Source organism: Anser brachyrhynchus (assembly GCF_964034855.1).
Source record: "Anser brachyrhynchus genome assembly, chromosome: 4".
Lineage (NCBI taxonomy): Eukaryota > Metazoa > Chordata > Aves > Anseriformes > Anatidae > Anser > Anser brachyrhynchus.
Window position 1 is genome coordinate 58,688,151 of NC_137698.1, and position 22,508 is coordinate 58,710,658.

Here is a 22,508-nt window from a genome sequence, read left to right on the forward strand (position 1 = left end):
AGCTGATTAACTGTTGATGAGAGTGTAGAAGTGAATTAGAATGATTGATATCTCTGAAGGAAAAAGGCAGTGGGACAGATATTTGTTGAAAAAGGGAGATTAAATTAGATAGACATGCCCCCCCCCCAAAAAAAAAAAAAAAGAAAAAAAAAAAAGGATTGAGATAGTGCAAAGTATGAAAGGCCTGAGAATAAACAAAGGAAACACCTGGGCAACAGAAAACTGAATGTAAAAGGATGGAATACATAAAGGTCAACCATGTACTGAAGAGAATTAATTTTCATGAAAAACAGAATACAAAGGAGAAGAGCATGTTCAAGATCGAGATGAAAAAGATAACCAGAGACTTCAGATATAAATGTATATATTGATTTATACTTAATCAAATACTAAATATGGAAAATGCTATGAGAGGACTAAATTATTCAGAGGAAATTTGACAAACATATGAAATAAATAATGCATCATAATTCATGGAAACCATTAAACTTAATTTATTCAAAAATTGACTAAACTTCTTATGACTTCTAATATTTTCCTATGTATTATCACACAGAAATTTCATATTTTATGAACTAAAATTTAAAAACAAAAAAAGAAATAATTGTAATGGTAAAAGTAATGGTAATGGCCAATCTTGATCTTACGAAGCAATAGTTAGCTCTGTTAGCTTGAAAGTTAGCAGTAGTGAAAAAAATGGGACCAGAATTATTAATAAAATTTTATTTTATGAAAAACTGCATTCAAGGTAGCCTGACATCATTCCAGACTCATCCAAGGCCATCTTCTGCTACTGCTACATTTTTGTTGATGTTGTTAGAATGTGTGGTGGCAAAAAGTATTCAGACAGTCAGTAGAGTGCTTAGAGAGGTTTAAGGTGCATGTATGTATATGGACTGAGTAATCTGTCATGACACAGGATTGATCGGACCACCACAAACAATGAAATATCTGTGTTACGAGGTAGCACAGCTGTTAGATATCTTCAACTTTTTTTTTCCCCTATTTTTCTCATTTGCTTGGCTTTTATCATTATCTTCTTAAGAGAAGCGCAAACATTTTGAATTCCTCTACTCTGATTGAAACAGAACCAAATCCAATTTGAAAGATCTGCTGTGAAGGAATCTTATTCTGGGTTAAAAGGTTTTTTTAGCATACTAGAACAGTAACTTTTGGATAAGAACTAAATTGTATACAGACAAACTAAGATTATTTTTGTACTAATCTGACCTATGAAAAATAACAAATTTTATTTTACATCTTTTTAAGACTTTATTTACTCGTTAAATACTGGGGAAAAAGCAAACAGAACCTTTTATCACAAGTTAATCTAAAAGACTCAATTAAACATTAGGGATTAAAAAGGAGGTAATATTCATTAAACATAGCAAATATTTCTTAGACTCATAGAACATCCCAAGTTGGAAGGGAGCCACAAATATTGTCAAGCAGAACTCTAGTACTATTTAAACATTGAAGCATATTTCTAAGAGTGTTGTCCAAGTGCTTCTTGAACTCCAGCAGGCTTGGTGCCATGACCACTTCCCTGGGGAGCCTCTTTCAGTGCTGGACCACCCCCTCAGTGAAGAACCTTTTCCTAATATCCAACCTGAGCACCCACTTTTACAGCTCCATGCCATTCCCTTGGGTCCTATCTCTGGTCACCAGTCTGGTCTCATCCACTCTACCTCATGCGGGAGCTGCAGTGAAGTCACTCCTCAGCCTTCTCTTCTCTGAGCTGAAACAACACACAAGGTTGTGAAAAAAGAATTCTGCACAGGTTTGAGAAATCTATTTATAGTTACTGAATCAGGCCAGGGTGGGTTAAATGCCTCAATCCAAAATAACATTTACCTGTGTAAGGAACACTCTTTAGTGTTGCTCTACTCAAGTACAATAACTGATCCTTCACCCATAAATCAGAATGTCCTCCATAATTTTCTGTTCTCAGTCTGCTTTTCAACCATGGAGTTCCAGTGCCTTTGTGTTATGTAGTGTCCTACTAGTTAGAATACTTGTGCAAGATGTAGAATATACTAAAGACAGAAGTGTCTCAAATCAACATTTCCACGACTAGCAGCATATTCTTCAGTACTCTAATCGATGGTATGTCAGTTTACAGTGTGTATACCACAGAATATAGATGCTTACAGGTCTTAGAACTCAGAAAAAAAATGAAGTCTAGGCATAGTTATACTGTTTACAACCATGATTTTATTTCTATTTATTTCAAATTTATTACTTTGTTTCTGAAGTCTAACCATGGATTGTTCTGAGCATATGATTGAGTCAGTTGAAAAATTTTGGAATTTTCATGTCAGCCAATGGAAATTTGTTTTGTTAACATCAAAGAACCATAAACATCATGTAAGTACATATGCTCTGATGACTGTTATTTTTTAACTGGGAAAGTTTCTCCCACCAGCCTTTTTTGGTTGGCTTAGAAAATTGGTGCTTTATTCAACTGAAATGGCTCTCAAGTAGAAATGTCTTTTCTGTAACTGATCATACAAATGATCAGGTCATGTGATATGACAGTGTAGGTTTATCTCATTTAATAATTAAGGAACTGTTTTGTTACATAGCCATGTCCTACTCAGTTAAAATATAGGTTATATTTTACAATAATTTTATATGATGTAGTTAAGATTCTAAACATATTGTGTCAAGTAGCCTACCTACATGCTTGACATTAAACAGATGCTAAAGTGTTTTACAGGTTTTTGGCATAAATGACTACATAAGGTGCAATCATTGAAGAACCATTTGTTTCTGAGATACGTGCTCTTCAAGTATTCCCTGTGAGACATCTTCTATATATATCTTTGTTTAATTTATAAAACAAAAGGAGAGCATTAAAATATTTTAGTAGAATATGGACATTGTAGCTATCGGGATCAAACAGTCCAGCTGTAATTTTATTCTGGATGGATGGTTATGTACTGTCGAAAAAAACTGACCACAAAGTTATTAATGTTTTCTTTAAGATTAATTCCATCTTCTCATTTCTTTTTGTTACTTTTTCTATAATGTCTAAATGTAGTTCAGTTACATGTACCAGAGATGCCTATCCCTTTTGTTTTTCAGTTTATATATAAATAAAGAAGGAAAATAGTGTAGATTTAGACCAGAAAGCCTTATTCCAACTTCCCATTTGGGAAGCCAGAAGAAGATTTGATAAAATCTTCAAATTTTTGCTAATTTATCTACCACAAAAATTCTACACTGTAAATAGTTCTACAGTTGCAGCATTTGTTTAATGTAGCTCTCATAAATCCTTCTGATGTGCAGCTGTTAGTTTATTAATACATATTTTCTCTTTAAAAATTTTAAAACCAGGAAACGTTATTGACCTTTGGCACTTTTTAAATCATGACTAATATATTCTATGACAGCTATTTTGAAGAGAGCAATAACATCTACTGGAATTAAAACTTGAGGTAGCAAATTGTTGAAGGTGTTCTAAAAATTGGTAAAATGCAGCACAAATGATCTGTACAAACAGAATAAATTAATTGTAGTAACTTCACCTTAAAATAGTCTTCAGGCAGTAATAAAGTATCTCACTCCTTTTGCCTGCATTGCAAATCCATTAGCTATCAACAGTCTGCATGATGATAGCAGCTATTAAATTAAATCTGTATTAGTGGAGCCTCCCACTACTCTAGCATGTGAACCAGCTTGTGCTGTTCACTGTGTGGCATTGTCCTCAGTTCTTGCAATCTGAGCCAGTATGCTGCAAAAGTGGTGGATATTTTCTATTGATATATTCCTGCCTTTTCAGATCTCATTACATGTTTACCATCAATAAATGGCTGAACTTTTCTTTTAATGATAATTGGCAGTATGAGTGAAATAATGTACAATGAGTTCTCAGATAAATCCATAATGTAAAGGCCATAGGACACAATATAGGTGGCCTTTTATTGTAGGAAAAAAAAAAATATTCAATTAATTAATGTTCCTAATGTTCCACTATTATACATCCCATTTTTTTGGTTAGAAAAATTGATTAGAAAAATGTTCCATACACATATTTTAGAAGGAGTGGAATTACAAGTATGCAAATGACCGATTCAGTTTCACAGTTGAAGTGAAGAAGAAAAAAAGAAAGCATTTCTGATTTCAATACTTTATATATATATGTATAAGAAAAGAAAAACAAGAAACTGAGAAAATAACTTCAGGGCTGTCTTAAGGAACTGGACAAAGCTACAAATTTCAAACATGAATATAGACAGCTAAATGTTCAACTAAGAGAATCTTTTCACTATTACATCTCTTCTAATAAATTAGAGAATAGTGGTCCTCTTTCCTTCTCTTTATAAAGCAATAAAAAGTTTGCAAAGCATAATTTAAAATAGCAAGATTTATTTCTAATGGGATCTAAATAATGTTTATATTATTATAATATACTTTTTTTTCCTCTTCTGGTTTATTAACAGCTCTTACCAAATCTCCAACAACCTTTTTTTTTTTTTTTTCCCCACTAAAGCTCTCAAGTGTTGTCTAAAAAAGTGTTTTTCAGAATCTATTTTTTTTAATTAATACATCAATATGAAATATGAAATTCAACAGAAAAACATGAAACATATCGTTATCAAACAACTGTTGACAGTCCATTGTGTGTATTTTCTATATTTTAGACAACAGTCATATTTTGAATTCCATTTAAAAAGTATACATATTTGTAACATACTTTATGGAAGAGCAACATTTCTTGCAGTTCTACTTTTCAATGGTTACCTAGGTTTGCATATTATCTCAGCTTCAGGGAAGAAACAGTCCCAAATAAAACCATGAAAATAGTCGTCAATTTTGGCTTCAGTACAAGATTACTGTAACCATTAGAGTTTATTTATTTGTTTGTTTGTTTATTTATTTTGTTATCATTAGAGTAGCTCTGCTACTTGCCAAAACATTCAGAATTTCATTTGAAAAAGTCTGGGAAAATTAAATCTAAAAAACCATACATCAATATTTTCTTAATTTCTCAATTTTCAGTGGCAGACTAGCAATTAAAAACAAGGTCAGAACTGAGTGCAGCTAAAGGGATTCCTTATTTTAGACTAGATTGATTAATTATTCATTATTCTTAACCTTAATCTGCCATGTGGTGCTTATTATTTTTCCTCTATTTCAAAATGAAAATGTATATTTTGTTTATCTACCTTTAAAAAGTAGTACATGGAATAAAAGAAGAAAACAGATCTATTGTTTGCAACTTCTTCAGAAACATTGGATCTTATTTCAATGTTAAGCAAATATTTGAAGTAGCTTTTGTAAACTGCTGTATACATTTCCATTAGATCAACTGTTGAATTCTAATCCACTGATTAAAAAATGCAGAATATCACAGAAGAAAATTGTCAGTAATGTTTCTACTTCACTCTCAAATAACTTTTATTTTTTTTTAAAGGAATCATTCTCAAATGTTAACATACCTTAAAAGAAGACACTTAAAAAAAATCAATTAAATAGTAATGAAATAAAAGAAGCTTTAAGAGTTTTATCGTAGCATTGAAAATTTTCCAGAAAAAAAGGTAATAAAATGGATGGTTATTTCTTTTCATTATTTTAATTTGTTTAGCTTCAGTGTCATGAATGTTCTAGAAAGGCTAATATTTTAGATTTCTTACCAGTGAGAGGGAGTTCATCAAGAAAAAAACAATAATGCTATTTCACTCCAAAAAAGAAGGCATATATACGTTGAAGAAGATATATATATATATATATAAGAAGAAATGTAAATTATGACCTTACAAAACTTTAGAATAGTATCCTAGGAATGTTTTTTTTTTCTTCTGATAAGGGTTTCTGAACTGTAATTTTTAATAACAGATATTCTGTTATTATTATTATAGTATCGTTATCATTTATATTGAATAATTGGCTGGGATAGATCAAATTTTCTTCATAATAGGTTTTAATGTGCTACATTTTGGATTTGTAATTAAAGCACTGTTGATAATACAGCAAAGGAATATTCTGTACGATATGATGTACTCAGTAATAAAGGCTGGGTGAAAAGGAAGAGGCAGGGAGAGTCTTCCCAAGTAACTACAATGTATGATTAATTCCTGCTTTCCTGGAAATGGGGACATCTGCCCACCAATGGGAAACAGTGAATTAAATCCTTATTTTGTTTTACCTATTAAAATTTTTATCTCAACCTATGATTTTTTTCACTTTTACCTTTCTGATTCCCAATTGTGCTTGAAGGGAGTAAGCAAGTGGGGCTCAGCTGTCTTCTGAAGTTAAACCACAATACTGGTTAATATTATGATATAATTACAAAAACAGAAAACAGCTGTATTGTGTTCATGTGGCAAGGTTTTGGTAGCAAGGAAGCTGAAGATGTGGCTCAGGGAGCCCAGGAGCTTTCCCCATGTCTGATGCAGACAGTTCCAGATAACTCCAAAATGGACACACCACTGGCGAAAGCTGAACCCATCAATGATGCTAGTGGCAACTCTGTGACAATATATTTAAAAAGGGTAAAGAATGCTTCACAGAAGATGTGAGAGGTGAAGCAGGTTGTCGTCCCTGGAAGACCATGATGATGCAGATGCATAGCAGAGCAGGTGGGTACAGCCTGAAGAAAGTTGCAGCTGGTGGAGAGGAGACCATGACGGTGCAGGTTGTCTGGTAGTTGTGGCCTGGGGGGAACCCATGCTGGAGCAGTACATTCCTGAAGGACTGCACTGTATGGTATGGACCCATGCTGGAGTAGTCCTTGAAGAACTGTAGCCCATGAGAAGGATCCATATTGGAGCAGTTCATGAAGGACTACATCCTTTGGGAAGAACCATGCTGGAGAAGGTAACAGAATGAGGGGGAAGCAGCAGCAGAGACAACATCATAGGCTGACTGTAACCCCATTCCACATTCCCCTGCACTGCTTGGGATGGGGGACTAGGTAGAAGAGTCGGGAGTAAAGAAGAGCCTGCAAAGAGGGAGAGATGGGGGGAAGTTGTGTTTATTCTTGATTTTCTGTTTTATTTTTTATTTTTCATTATTATTTCTGACTATTCTACAGTGATGTTAACTGACAATAAATTAATCTTCTCCAAGTTGGGACTTGAAGAAATCCTAACAGTTATATAAATATGTTACTAGATCTGAAAGATAAAATTACTCATCTTTCTGAAAATAATAAAATAAAATAAAATAGATGCTAAATATTTCTAAATAAGCTATGAAGTGATAAGTTTGTAGTGTAAACACTTTTATTTCAGGATTAATTGGGGGTCATTTTAGCCATTAAATTAAGGAGTTATTGTTATTTTAAATCATGAAAATCTTAAAAATAATATCAATGAGTTCTGAAAAAGTTGACTAAGAATTCTTTAATGCTTTAAGCATGTTTTCATGAATCTTGAGATATTCCTATAGACTATTGGTCTCATTTTATTCTTTCTTCTTCCATAATTTCTCTTTTTTTTTTTTTTAATTCTCCCATGTTCCTTGTCATGTATATATGATTATTTTATTTTGTTTGACTTTCCTGCTTGATTATTGTTTGACCTCTATGTTTACTAGTTGCTCCTGTGGAAAGGGACAAGCTGTTGTTTTAAATACAAAGCTTTTTTTCTTTTTTTTTTTAGTATTGTGCCTCTCAAAGCAAGATACATTTTTTATTTTTATTTTTTGGTTTTGTTTTGTCACTGGGTTTGGTTTGCCATATGAATAATAAAGTTGTTAGCTTAATGAGTGAACTATCGTGTAAATTTTAACTTCAATGTTAAAGAGAGTCAGGCTAAATCCTCATAATGGTTTCTTTTGGCCTTAGAACTAATTAAGTTTGCCTTTCTTTATTCATAAGGCAAGCATGACATAAGCAGTTTGTATTGCTGTACAGCAGTGTTCCTTTACCCTTTGGAGAAGAAATAATTATGGATGAAATAATTATCTAAGGTAATTTAGGACACAGCCCATATGAAGCTGGGACAAAAGACTGACAGGGGGGTTGGAACTAGAGGATCTTTAAGTCCTTTCCAACCCAAACCATTCTATGATTCTATTATTCTATGACTGTGCCACTGGGATAGCAGATGCAGAATTTTCTTATCCTCCCTTATTCAGATAAAACAGCTCAAAAAAGAAATTTGTGAGAATTACTTGACAGCCCTGCCTGCCAAACTCCAGGCACTTGGACTGCTTGGTTAAGGTAAGCATCCAGATGGCAACTGTGGACTTTTGGGGTAGGGAATGGAGATGGAGACAGCTTTGTGTTTGGCAGAGATTAGCAATGGCATAGGAATATCATTATCATTGAGTGATAAAGATTTGTGTTGTGAGTTCAAAGGAGATGCGGGGGAAGTATGCTCATACCTAAAGATCTGAAGCTGGACTAGATGACAGGAGTATGGAGTGATATACTCTATGGTCCTGTAATGTAATGGATCTTTCATGTACACATGCAGTGTTGCAGGCAATAAGGATAGGCAGAGAGTCAGATAAAGGACTGTTTTGTCCTCTGTGGAAAGAAAAGTTAAGGCATCCAAGCATCCTCATGAGCCAAAGCCCCTATACTTTAATTCAAGTAACCAAAGAAACAGGTTAGTGGCAACTTCATAGAGGAGTATGGCAACGAGTGCATGTGGCTGATAATAGGGGAAATTAAACCATGGTGCAAAACAGGGATGAGTGAAAACCTTATTCTCTGACAACTGCAATAAAATATTTTCCAAAATGTTACTGTAGCAGTTTGCATAATAAAACATTATTTGCCACAGTTATTTCAGAACTAGAATAAAATATACTGTATATAGTTAAACATTGAGTGTAAAATTAAAGATACCAAGGAAGGAGTGTTCTTAGAAGTAATTAAATAACATTTAGAATCCTAGACCTCACAAAATATATTCTGTCAGTTTTATTTTACTGGTTTGGAAAGTGAAATAATTTAGATACATAGTATCCAATAAGGTTTTATTGTATGGACAGCTTCAAAAAAAAATCATACAATGGCTCACGATGTTTGTAAACCAGCAGATATACAACTAATTGGACGATTTTTTGTTAAACACATTTCTAAACTCTCACAGGACATAAAATCTTTGGACCAAGGAGATATTCAACAATAAGGATGTGCCAGGAGAGGAACAGATAACCAAAAAAAACCTGATTTTGCAGAATCAAACTTATACAATTAATGTTTGCAAAGTACTCAACAGCACATTTAATGGGAAATGTGGAATCTCAGTTAAAATATCATAACTATTAATATAATAATTGCATAACAATAATAATTGTTAGCTTGTTTAGAATCTTTATGTTGTATTGCTATAACTTTGAAAAGCATTTTTTCTTTTACATAAATAGGTCTTAATTTTGAACACAATTTACTGAAACATCTGCTAAGGTCTAACACTTAAAAGATCTGATAATGTTACTATCATAAACTACAAGACAAATTCTGCAATTACTTAAGTTAGCATTAATCAAATACTGAAAAAAAAAAAAAAAAACTTTTTTTTAAGTATATTTTGCAGGAAAAAATCTGCAAACAAACTGTATAAACTTTGAAAATATATTTTATTTTAGCAGTGACAAAATAAAAAAAATAAAAATTCTCTTTTTAATTTATAAACATGGAGAGGGAGGAGGAAGAGGAAAAGCTGTTTAAGTTGACTGATAATTCAAGTTTTTAATGTTACCCTTATGCAGTTTTATTTTATAAATATGTTCCTAAGAAAATGCAATACATTTGCAAAGAAAGCTTCAATACATCCAGGACTTACAAAACAATAATAACAAGAGAATAATAAGTTGAAATAATACTCACAGTAGTGACAACATGAAAATGGAAATGCCTTTGCAGCATTTCAGTTAACTATCTTGCCAGTTATGTCAGGTGGGTGGGGTTTATTGTTTGGTAAGTTGGTTGGTTTTGTATGTTCTGTCCAGTCCTACATAGCTAATAAAAACCTCTTCATTACATGAAATATTTCTTCTGGAAATTCTGTGGAACATGGATTTTACAATTGCTGATCCAGCAAGCAATTACATTTCTCCTTATTTTAAAGACCTGGAAAGTGAATACAAAATTATATGAAAATGGACTTGATAAAATAAATAAATAAATAAATAAATAAAAGCTGACAGCTCTTTATCTCATGCATGCCTTAACATGTCTTCCAGAAGGGTCTGCTCCATGATCTTCCCAGGCACAGAGGTGAGGCTCACTGGCCTGTAGTTCCCCAGGTCTTTCTTTCTCCTTTTCTTAAAAATGGGAATAATGTTTCCCTTTGTCCGGTCACCGGGGACTTCACCTGACAACCATGTTTTTTTCAGATATGATGGAGAGCGGCTCGGCAACCACATCCAATTTCATTAGGCGGTCCCAGACTTGTTCCACTGTCACAGTGGGATGGAATCCACTCCTCTCACCCTGTCCTTGAGGTTCAGGATCCTGACAGACATAGGAAACTTGACCACTAGTGAAGACTGAGGCAAAGCACTTATTGAGTACCTCAGCTTTTTCCATGTCTGAGGAAGCCAGTTCTCCTGTCTCATTTATCAGAGGGGGTACACTCTCCTTGGCCTGTCTCCTCCTGCCTATGTATCTGTAGAATCCCTTCTTGTTATTCTTCACATCCCTTGCCAAGTTCAGCTCCATCTGTGCCTTGGCTTTCCTGATCCTGTCTCTACACATCTGGACAACACCATCACATTCCTCCTAGGCTACACAACCCTGCTTCCACTTCCTGTACATTTCCCTCTTTTCCCTCGGTTTAAACTGCAGATCCTTGCTCAGACATGCCGGTTGCCCACCTCCTCTGCTTGATTTCTTCTGCTGGGGGATGGAGAGCTCTTGCACTCTCAGAAGGGTGTCCTTAAAGAGCTGCCAGCTCTGTTCTGTTCCTATGCCCTTAAGGACAGTTTCCCAGGAGATCCCAGCAGATATACTGAAATGTCCCATCAGGAATATAAACCTTTGATGTAAACTGCTTGCTATCATTAAAAAAAAAAAAAAAAAGTGGATGAGACGTAGAGAAAAAGAGAAGTTTTCTCCATGCTCCTTCCAGTATAATTTCATGGTTTATAGCCAATGCATATATGTTACAGATCCTTCCTCTGCTGAAATGGAAAAAGTAGGATGGGTCTCTGAGAGGGCTGTGTATGATGTGCATTCATCAGTTATGGTGCAGTGAGATGTTAGCAAATGTTTTTCCCTGTTGCTGAAGACCATAATTTTAGTGAGAAATTATCAGGATTTGCTTTTTATTTTCTCAGCAACCTAGTTCCACAGGAACTAGATTGACATCTTTATTTCAGACTTGGAAATAATTAAAAACAAATAGTACTTTCTACACTATTCAATGTCTTTGCTAAATACCGGTGGGGTTGAACCCTGCAACAAAAATATTATCTTACATTATATGAGCAGTAGGGTAGATGGGCAAGAAAAGTCTTGGTTGGAATCTTTCCTAATAAATTTCATACTACCTTAACACAAAAGTGGAATTCTTAATCTCTTGTGAATTCTGCTGGATGTTGGAATGTTTTTTCTTGTTTATGATCCATTTATTATTTTTCATTTTGTTCATTTCTATATTTCTTAGCCCACTGTAGTCACATTCTGTATTAAGTTTATCTAATTGTCTAGCTGTTTTGATATTTGTAACTTCAAAGCTCTGATATCATACCACACTTTACCGAGTTCCTTAAAACTTGGACACATAGAAGTCTGCTAACTACAGCTTATCAGCTATAATAGAAGTCTTATTTGTCCTAGTGTCACCTGGTTTAAAAGATCAGAAGTAACAACTTGACATGCACAAATGCACATATCTTAAAGACTTTAAATGTAAATATTGTACTACATACGGAGAGAATGGGAAGGCTTTACTTGGTGTAGTTATTTTTCCTGAAAACATTATATTGAGATGGAATTTCAGAACTTCTATGCTTAAAACATAAACTTACAATACCCTGAATTTAATTACTGCAGGTCAGTTTCTTCTAACTGAAGTGAGTCATTATTCCATTTCTTAATAATGTATTGCAAGCATGGTATTTACAATGTACATGTTTCCCGTTCGCTAATCTTTGAATTTATTGTTCAGAAAACATATTAATGATTGATCTTTTACCATTGCATTTTATAACCCATAGATTTGTTCTCTTCCTCATTCAGAAATCGGTACTATATATAAAATCTCTCAAAATGTTCTGTTTTAATTACTAGCTTGTTATACAAGCAGTTTAATGCGCATAACTTGTTTAGATAATTGAAATAAATTAAAATTTCAGAATTTCAAGAAAATAAAAGATATTTAAAATTTATATGAGGTTTTGGTAGGAAAAAGAAATATATATATGTATGTGAAGAAAATACAGAACCAATCAAACTTGGCTTTATTCTGAGTGTCATAACAAACCTTCCTAAGCCACAAGCCTGCAGCTTTAAAAAGTCATGAAACATGTTAACAACTCATGAAAAAGTGAATCTTTATTTGAGTAAATATAATTGAGGGTTACATCCAAACAAAGCAGAAAAAAAAATGTGTAACTGGAGATTAAACACTGTGGAGATCTATTTAGGAAAATAACAATCTCACCCAAGCAAGTGATAATTACATTTATATGTGACATGAATATTATATGTTGGTGAGAAACTCAATCTATATTATCTTTTCTGAGGCATTTTATATGGTGTTATTTAGGAAACGGGAGGTGGAGTTTAGATTGGAAGGGTGTGGTAGGCGACCCCTCTCTGATGAAGGTTGTAACTTCCTTCAACAAATATTTTTTTTAATATTAACATGCTTCTCAGAGCTTAACCGTGACACATGAACTTTTACTACTGAAAAATTTAAAATTCTTCTAAGCATCAGAGAGGAAATGTTTTTGAATTATTTCTCATAGATTTCCTAAAAGAAGATACAATGTGACTCCTTCAGCTACCAAGGTGAATATTTGGTTTGGAAGTTATGGGATACAGTGTTGAAAGCCTTACTGAAATCAAGGTAGACAACATCCACTGCTCTCCCCTCATCCACTCAGTTAGTAATTCCATTAAAGAAGGTTGTCAGCATGATTTCCCCTTCGTGAGCCCATGCTAACTACTCCTGATCACCTTCTTCTCCTCCATATGTTTGGAGATGACTTCCAGGGTGAGTGATTCCATCACCTTTCCAGGGATGGAGGTGAGGCTGACTGGCCTGTAGCTCCCTGGGTTCTCCTTCTTGCCCTTTCTGAAGACTGGAGTGACAATGGTTTTCTTTCAGTCCTCAGGCACCCCTTCTGTTCTCCATGACCTGAAACGAAGAGTATAAAACACAAAATATGTAACGTAGTAACCTGAAGGGATTGCTTAAATTGCTAAATTGTTTTATCAGCCTCAGGCGATAAGACTCAGCTCTAGCCAACATAATCAGGGAAGAGCCTATTTTTAGAGGGAACATGGTGCCCTAAAGCAGGACTTTAAATTAAATTAAATTAAAATGGCTGAGCTAGTAAAGAGAAAAACCGCTGAAGCAGTTAAATAATGACTGAGCATGTGCAAAGACAGAAAGAAGAAAAGTACAAGGTGAAGAAGACAATGAGCCTTCATCAGAAAGACCATAAAGTGCGACCACCAGAGGGTACTGCACATGCAAAAGTAGGAGACAAAATATAGTAATTAGTTCTGAGAAACCATCAACATAAATCCTGCTCTTTCTTGGAAATTGTATGAATATGTATATCACTGTACCATAAATAAGTAAGTACTCATTGTCTTGCTTAGGTGTACTTGTTTGGTGGAATTATCCCGCATATACACGCCACTGTTAACAAATACCTATTTTCTAAGTCTTCAAAAAGATTCTTGGAAAGTTACATCATCTTTTTGCATTTCAGACCTTTCAAAGATGATGGAGAGTGAGCTAGCAATAACATCCGCCAGCTCCCTTAGCACTCGTGGATGCATCCCATCTGGGCCCATGGATCTGTGTGGGTCAAGTTTGCCTAAGAGATGCCTCTGACCTGATCCTCTTCCATCAAGGGAAAGTACTCCTTTCTCCAGACTCCCTCCCTTATCTCTTGGGTAAGAGATTTCTGAAGGCTAGTCTTAGCAGTGAAGACTGAAGCAAACAAGACATTCAGTAATTTTGCGTTCTCTGTATCCTTTTTCACCAGAGCACCCACATCATTAAGCAGTGGGCCCACATTTTCCTTAGTGTTTCTTCTGTTATTGATGTATTTGAAAAAGCCCTTCTTATTTTCCTTGACACCCCATGCCAGATTTAACTCAAATTGGGCCTTGGCCTTCTTTGTCACATCTTATTGCCAAATATTTATACAATTGCAATATTTTCTGGGTTTGGTTATTTTAATTGCTCACATTTAAGAATGAAACCACTTGATCTGATGGCAGATATTCAGGCAGATCTCAGCATGTTGTTCATTCATACAGATCACTGCTACTTCTTATCTGGTGATCCAATTTCTCTTAGAGAAAGTTCCATGCATCTAAGAGAATAGAGGTTTTTTTTGTTTGTTTGTTTTTGTTTTTTATGAAAGTATAGGGCACAAGCTTGAGACACTATTTTTTTCTTTTTCTTCCTTCCACCCCTTTCACATCACCTTATCCCTGCACACATCCTAAACAGTCTATGAAAAGGGTTTCTAAGCCCATATTTTGAACATCCCAAGATTTACAGAGGTCTCTCTTGCAATTTGACATGGTCTTCTATGTGGTAAATAGGACTTTTTTTTTTTTGTTGTTCTCCACAAGAAGAAAATGTAATTTCTAAATACTTTTCCCCAAATTCTAGTTTAATTTTTTATTTCAATACTGAATATTAGTAAGTATAGTCTATGAATTGTTTACTAGAGATAAAATTTCATGAATTAAGTCCTTTTCATGAACAGCATGAGACCACCTCTTTTTCACAAGCATGACTGCTATCTGTGTTTTGTTTTGTTTTGTTTTGTTTTGTTTTCTATGGGAAAATCTCCTAATGTAACTGATTGATGAGTAAGGATAAAATGGCATGTAATTTTGTTGGATTAGTGGAAATTGAGAAGACCTCAGAGTTAAATATCTTGTAGTGCATTCTTCACAAAACCAGGTTTGGTTTAAAACAGACTTTTGGAAACTATGGGATTTGTAAAACTTAACACTTTAAGACATTAACACTCTTTTTTTTTTTTTCCAATATTTTCAAAATACTATATTATTAGGCATTATTCTAATGAAGCTAGAATAAGCCACTCATAAATTATCTACAATACATTTCTGGACAATATTATCTCTTTGATAATGGTGCCAGTATTTTACATCTTTCCTATTTAAAGGTATACACAATGCCAATACTTACACGTGTTTTTCTACGCAAATTGCATCATTTAATAATTATACATATTTAAACTTCTCAGCATTATTATGAAAGACTTTTATAGACTATTTATATGGAAATGGGCATTAAACATTTGAAATGTATAAGTTAGTGTAACGATCAAATGACATTTAATTTAACAAATACAAAATGGTCTATCCATAACTTTGCATAATTAAGGAAATTTTTAAAATGAATAAAATGAAGTGAGAGAAGCATTTATGTGAAGACAGTAAATAATGATTAGAGTACTGCATTTGATGACTAAGTAACATAATAGATTCTATTATTTCTATTTCTTACTAAAATAATATAATGTCAGGCTGATATGAAGGTGAAATCATCAAGGTGAAACTGAGTTTATTAACTCAATGAGAATTGTGACATAAAATGAAAACACTGAAGCAGTAACCAAAACTATTATTCAAGCAGGCTAATTTAAATATGATGTATGTAATCCCCATATTTGTAGAGATCCCTGTCATTTTAAGATCATTGTAATAAACTTACCTAACACTTTTCCAACATGGTAAAGTCCTAGATTTTTAAGGCTGGAAGGAACAGTTTTGTTCTTTTAAGTTTTCCTGTTGGATACTATGCTATAAAGTTTCACATGGCAACATTTGCATCCAACCCACAACTTCTACTTGATCATCATTCTTAATACATATTCTACTTTAATTGTGAAATAAAGGCTTTAATCAACAAAGATTCATTCACATCTTTAAAGTTATTCCTATAGATAATTTTATTCACTGAGAATATTTGTGTGTTTATTTGTTTGTTTCAGATTTCTCCTTAATATTTTTTGTACCTTCTCAGCAAGGTTCCTACTGTACCAGAATTCAGTTTTTCAGGAGACTAGATACTGAATATGATAAATTAATTTATTTCAGTGAAAGTAATAAATTGAGATTTTTTAGTTTCTGTTGAAAGGAAGGCTTTGAAGATCTTAAATAATTGTTGCAATTCTTCTGAATATTTTTTTTTCTCATTTATATCACTAAACTGAGCAACACAGAATTAATATCTTATAGGTTAAAGTTCCTAAAAGTATCTAGGAAACATCACTGAGGCATTGTTGAATGGAAAAGAATAAGTAAAAATAAATTCAGAAACATAGAAACTTGCAGAGGGGTGGGGAGGGGTGGGGAGAAGTCATATTGGAAGGGATATATTGCATCAAAAATGTATCGTGATTTTAGAATGTACAAGATCGCCTGGTTGGAGAGCCCCATGCATAAAATAAAGCAGACTCATGAAATGCCTAAGCATCTACATTGTTTGGGTAGACATATTTAAGTGGGATCTATGTATATATTTTTTTTTCCAGAAATCTCTAAAACAAGGATGAATTTTATGACAGTGATATTGTCAAGCAATACTAAAATGCCACAGTTTAGTGAAACAAATTCCAACAGCATTTACATTTTATTTCCAGGCATCTATTAAGACCCATAGATACCACAGAAACTGGCGGTAGCCTAGTGGTTGCACTGCTTACCTCCCCCCTACAGCACTCTGTGGTCACAGGTTTGAGCTACATCCCAGCCTGCTTAGAGGGCTTCTTTTTTCTGGTCAATGATTCTATTTCCAGGTAGAGACCAGTGACGAGTGGTGTCCCTCAGGGGTCTGTCTCAAGATCAGTAGTTTTCACTATCTTTATCAATGACATAGACAATGGGATTGAGTGCACCCTCAACAAGTTTGCAGATGACACCAAGCTGAGTGATGCAGCTGATGCCAAAGAAGGAAGAGATGCCCTTCAAAGGGATCTGGACAGGCTGAAGAAGTGGGCCCATGTGAACCTAATGAGGTTTAACAAGTCCAAGTGCAAGGTGCTGCACCTGGGTTGGGGCAATCCCAGACAGGAGTACAGACTGGGAGAAGAACTCACTGAGAGCAGCCCTGCGGAGAAGGACTTGGAGGTTCTGGTGGATGGAAGGCTCAACATGAGCCAGCAGTGTGCACTTGCAGCCCACAAGACCAACTGAATCCTAGGCTGCATCAACAGAGGAGTGACTAGCAGGTTGAGGGAGGTGATTGCTCCCCTCTACTCTGTCCTCGTGAGGCCCCACCTAGAGTACTGTGTTCAGGTTTGGGGCCCCCAGCACAAGAAGCATATGGACCTGTTAGAACAAGCCCAGAGGAGGGCCAGAAAGTTAATCAGAGGGCTGGAGCACCTCTCCTGTAACGAAAGGCTGAGAGAGCTGGGGATGTTCAGCCTGGAGAAGAGAAGGCTCTAGGGAGACCTCATTGCGGCCTTTCAGTACGTAAAGGGTCTTACAAAAAAGATGGAGAAGGACTCTTTACTCGTGTAGATAATGATAGGACAAGGGAGAATGGTCTTAAATTAAAAGAGGGGAGATTTAGACTAGACATTAGGAGGAAATTCTTCACTCAGGGAGTGGTGAGGCACTGGAATGGTTTGCCAAGAGAAGTTGTGGATATCCATCCCTGGAGGTGTTCAAGGCCAGGCCTGGATGGGGCCTTGGCCAACCTGATCTAGTGGCTGGCATCCCTGTCTATGGCTGGGGTGGGTTGGAGTTAGATGATCTTTAAGGTCCCTTCCAACCTGAGCCATTCTATATTTCTATGATTTTATGAAGATAAGATAATCATTGAAATCATAGTATCACTAATTTAATGAAAACTAGATGACGTTCATTATGAACCAAAATTAAAATTTTGAAAAAAAAATTGAAATATGAATATGCATATACAAAATGTCAATAAATTTCATCAACTGTATAGGCTTTGCTGATGCTTGTCTCACTCGTTTCTTGGGAATTGAGTGTTCAAAACGAAAATTTTACTAAGCTGTAGCCATGTCTACAACTCAGTTGTGTAAGTCAAATCAAATGTCAAAAATCAGTTAAAATTTTGGATTTTGTCTTTCTGTTTATATTTATTTTTGATCTCAGTGCTTTTAAAAGGTTTGCATACTGTTGTCTGAATGTATTTTTTACATGCATATGAACAGAAGTAAATAACAGAGATATTTATTCTTACTCTTTATACTATAGTTAATATTTCCTACTTCCTTTCTGAAAGACGAAATGATGCACTTCTAAAAAAAGTCTAGAACCAGAGAATGTGAAAGAGCGAAGGAACAAGATACACAGGGTCATACAGAATATAATGCAGATGCCGTTGTCATGTCCTTATACTCAAATTTTTAAAATATGATAATTTTTTTATATTTTTTGACAATAGGTGACTGCTTTATGATAACTAGATCTATTTAAAACAAGTACTTTTTCTTAGGACCCAGATATTCTATACAAGTCAAAAATCATACCACACCATACTTCTTTTCCTCTGAATATGCAACATATATTCTTAGATTTATCACTTAGAAATTAGTGTTAATTATTAGTAATTAATAATGAAAAAATGAAAACAACACCAGCAACAAAAAACAGCATAAAGAATCAATCTGGCATTGCCTATCACTACTGCAAGTTACAAGATAAAATTTTGCATCCACCGATGTGTATTTTATATCATAACACCTTCCATACCACATTGTACAGTTTAAATCTATCAGCAAAGTGAATTCGATAAAATTGTTTTAATCTTTCTGAGATGTACAACCATTGCTTGAGAATCATCATATATTACTTCTAAAATGTCTTAACACTTTATATGTGAGAATTTTAAAAGCTAGAAGTAAGTGGTTACTTTTTAGATCAATGTAGAGATTTTGGAAGGTGATCATTGCTATGTCCCTGAAATCCTCTTCTTTTTAAGTTTACTTTGTATTTTGATTATATGTAGCATAGCCATTCTCCAGTGCCACTGACTAAAAGAGAGTTCTTGCACTTGCAGGAAGAGAAGTTATGTCTATCAATTTTGGCTAGCTGCAGAAACTGTAACACTTGGTAACAGATAAATTAAAGTCATGTTTTTGCCTTAGGAAGCGAAAACAAAAGAAAACCCATTCATGTGATTATACTTATCTGAAATAGGTTAAAAAATACTTGAGAACTGAGCAAAGTATTATTTTGACTTTGAATAGTGAAACAATTAAGACTGTGAAAGAAATTCATCTCAGTTCTATCCATTCCTATGTCACTAATCTAGAAAAATGTACTTGGTAAGGCATAGAGAGTCGAGCCAAAAATTTACTTCTGTAAGAAAAACAAGGATTCACTATACCACTTTCAAAAGAAGGGAAAAAAAATGAATTTTGACTTAAAAATTATCAGTATCAGAAACAAACTATATTCCAAATTCCCCAGCTAGAGCAATGATCATTGTTGTGTTTTTTTTTTTTTTTTTTTCTACTTGATGTGATGTTAGTTCTTACTAGTTTTAAGCATAATGAACAGTGATTTCATATTTCTTGTGTTTATCCAGACTATTCTGTTATTTCTGTTCGGTGCTTTGCATAAGTATTTTTGCTTTAATCCTCTAAGGTGTAAAGATTGTGTGTTGTTTCAAATGCCAGTAATGGCTAAATGCCATTCTTTGAAAGATATGCTTTTGTACTGGCAGGGAGAGAATAATTGGCACTGAGAATAAGTAGTTTTTGTGTCAAGGTTGTCAAACCTATTTTGCTGCCAGCTCTTGGCTAAAATTCCACTTAACACCAGATGGCATTGTTTTTTTGATGTTCTTGAATAGAGCAGATCATTAATTCCCCCTGGATTTGCTCAGACACCTTATATGAATTTTCCTGCCCACGTGCCTGTGCACTCTGTAGAAATCTATGTTCTTTCTTTCTTTTTATTGTACAAAGAACATGACTCATTCTTTGAAAAAAATAAATACTCTATATAAGCTATGTAACATAACTACATGACTTTAATTTTAGATGCGAACATTTTATTTTTCAACATACAATTATTTGAAGGCACAGTTGGCTCTATTTAGACACCTAAAAGCACACTTAATTATATGATTGTCCCTACAAATCAGGTAGAAATGAGGCTTAGTATTATAAAATATCCTTTCAGTTTTATGAATAGACAGATATCTTGCAAGGGGAAAGAGCTGGCCCGCAATGGATAGCTAATAAGAAGTCTCTTCAACACAGGATACCTGAGACATTCTCTAGTGTTTCATACATTGGACATTTGCACACTGTGTGCTTGATACCAGATTGTACTAGCAAATTCCCAGGTTTAGGGTCCATGAAGAAGGGGTTTTGTTAGGAATGGTAGAAATCAATAGCAACGTCTCCTTTGCCAAGAAAATATGCAGTTCAAATTAGTAAGAGGGCTCAGTTTGCCAAGGTAGGCACTGAATTCCTTGTCACTGCTGTAGGTGTTTTAATGATTTAAAAGCTGTCTTTTTGTTTGTACATTCTTAATCGAAATGTTGTAATGTAGAATACTCTGCCCTTTTGGTGGAGGAAAAAAAATCAAACAATAACAACAACAACATGTTTCATCGTATCTATTAAAAGTAATTTAACTGCAAAAATATATTTCAATGTTCAGTCCACTTTATTAATGGTGCTATACTTTAAAACACATAAGAAATAAAGCATTCCAAGGACAAAAGTAAGAGAGAGAATAATAATGAATTTTATATAGTTAAATTGGCTTTTGAATGATGGTTTTGTTAAATATCTGATGCTTTCAGACTACGTATTAGGAAAAATTTCTTTACCGTAAGGGTGGTCAAACACTGGAACAGGCTTCCTAGAGAGGTGGTTGATGCCCGGTACCTGTCAGTGTTCAAGAAGCATTTGGATAATGACCTCAATAACTGTAACCTTTGAAGTGGTCAGGCAGTTGGACTTTGTAGGTCCCTTCCTACTTAAGTATCTTATCCTATCGTATCATATCGTATCGTATCGTATCCTATCCTATCCTATCCTATCCTATCCTATCCTATCCTATCCTATCCTATCCTATACTTTCTATTTGGAATTTTAAAAACTATACCACTAATGCTACTTAACAATCTTAAGCACACACTCATTTATGAACAAATGTTTAATTAAAGACTTTGTCAAATCAGATTTAGTGGAAAGAAAGAATCTGACTATCCTCTGAAAGATATAAAAAGGCTTGAAGAAAATTCTTCATTGAATTCATTTAGCAGAACGTGAAAGTTTGTCTATCTCAAGCAGACAGATTCTGTGAACAGCTCAGGATACCTCTAAGAGTATGCTCTGGTATAACAGGGACTTTATCCTTTCAGTGAACAGAATATACACTTTTTTTTTTTTTTTTTTTCCATGTACACATATTGAACTGTGTTAATTTGGAAAAAAGGAGAGATCATCAGAGAAAATCTTCTCTTTCATTCATTTTTCTCTTTTAGATTCTTGTGTTAAGGTACACAGTGGCACTTTTCAGAAAGGTTTTTTTTTTGTGGCATAAAGACTACATGGACACCAGGGTTCTTTCAGGATCAGTAACTGCTACACACTCCCACATCTCCCCCTTCTTTATTAACATAAAAAAGTGTAATTAACACAAATTAAAACACAGAGAAAAACTACCAGGCATACTAACTCTATCTTTAACAAATTTTGTAACCGCATCCCTGGGAGAGGCAGGCACTGAGTGCTGCCCAGCAGGGGGTGCTCTGGCTGCCCGTCCAGCTCCTGGAGTCCTTGTCTGTGGGTCCTGCTTATGCCAGCAGGACCCTCCCATACATTGTTTTTAGTTTGAGCTGGAGTCCAAACCACGGAGGAGAGTGCTGTGATCATTTTAAGGCAGATGATGAGATGGCCAGACGGACCCATCATGCTGACACCCATCTAGGACCGGCTCCTGTTGAAACACACGTACAACCTTGACCCCAAGTTATTAGAGAGTAGGGCCCTTTCCAATGATTGGTGCTTTAATTTTTTGACCATGATTTGTGCCCTTTCTTTAACTGAGTTTCTCCCAGATCTGTCTCCCAGATCTGTCTCCCAGATCTGTCTCCCATATCTGTCTGTTCTTTAACCGAGATTAAAGTATTGTGATTAAAATGTTTGTGAATTGGAGGACCTTCGTCTGTCCATCGATTTAAAAATTTAAGAATATAGCATGCTTTAGCTGTCTTTTCCTGGGGGTCACACCCCTACTCCCCCTTTTTTGTTTTAGAAGCATAGCTTTTATGGTACCATGGGTCTGTTCAATAATTGCTTGACCTGTAGGGAGAACGAGGTATACCCGTCAGATGTTGAATGTCCCACTGTTGAAAAAGAAGTGGTTTGCAGGGGCCACA

General features: G+C 34.7%; 2 long non-coding RNA genes across 2 annotated transcripts; both read left to right on the forward strand.

Annotated features, from left to right (window-relative positions):
- Nucleotides 1-5,391: 5,391 nt before the first annotated feature.
- LOC308194255 lies at nt 5,392-12,144 on the forward strand. The gene is made up of 3 exons (XR_013950402.1): nt 5,392-8,170; nt 10,147-10,180; nt 10,300-12,144. It is a non-coding gene; the product is annotated as an uncharacterized lncRNA (long non-coding RNA).
- Nucleotides 12,145-12,907: 763 nt separating this feature from the next.
- On the forward strand, nt 12,908-21,874 carry LOC308194256. The gene is made up of 3 exons (XR_013950403.1): nt 12,908-12,919; nt 13,852-14,113; nt 14,236-21,874. It is a non-coding gene; the product is annotated as an uncharacterized lncRNA (long non-coding RNA).
- Nucleotides 21,875-22,508: the final 634 nt, after the last annotated feature.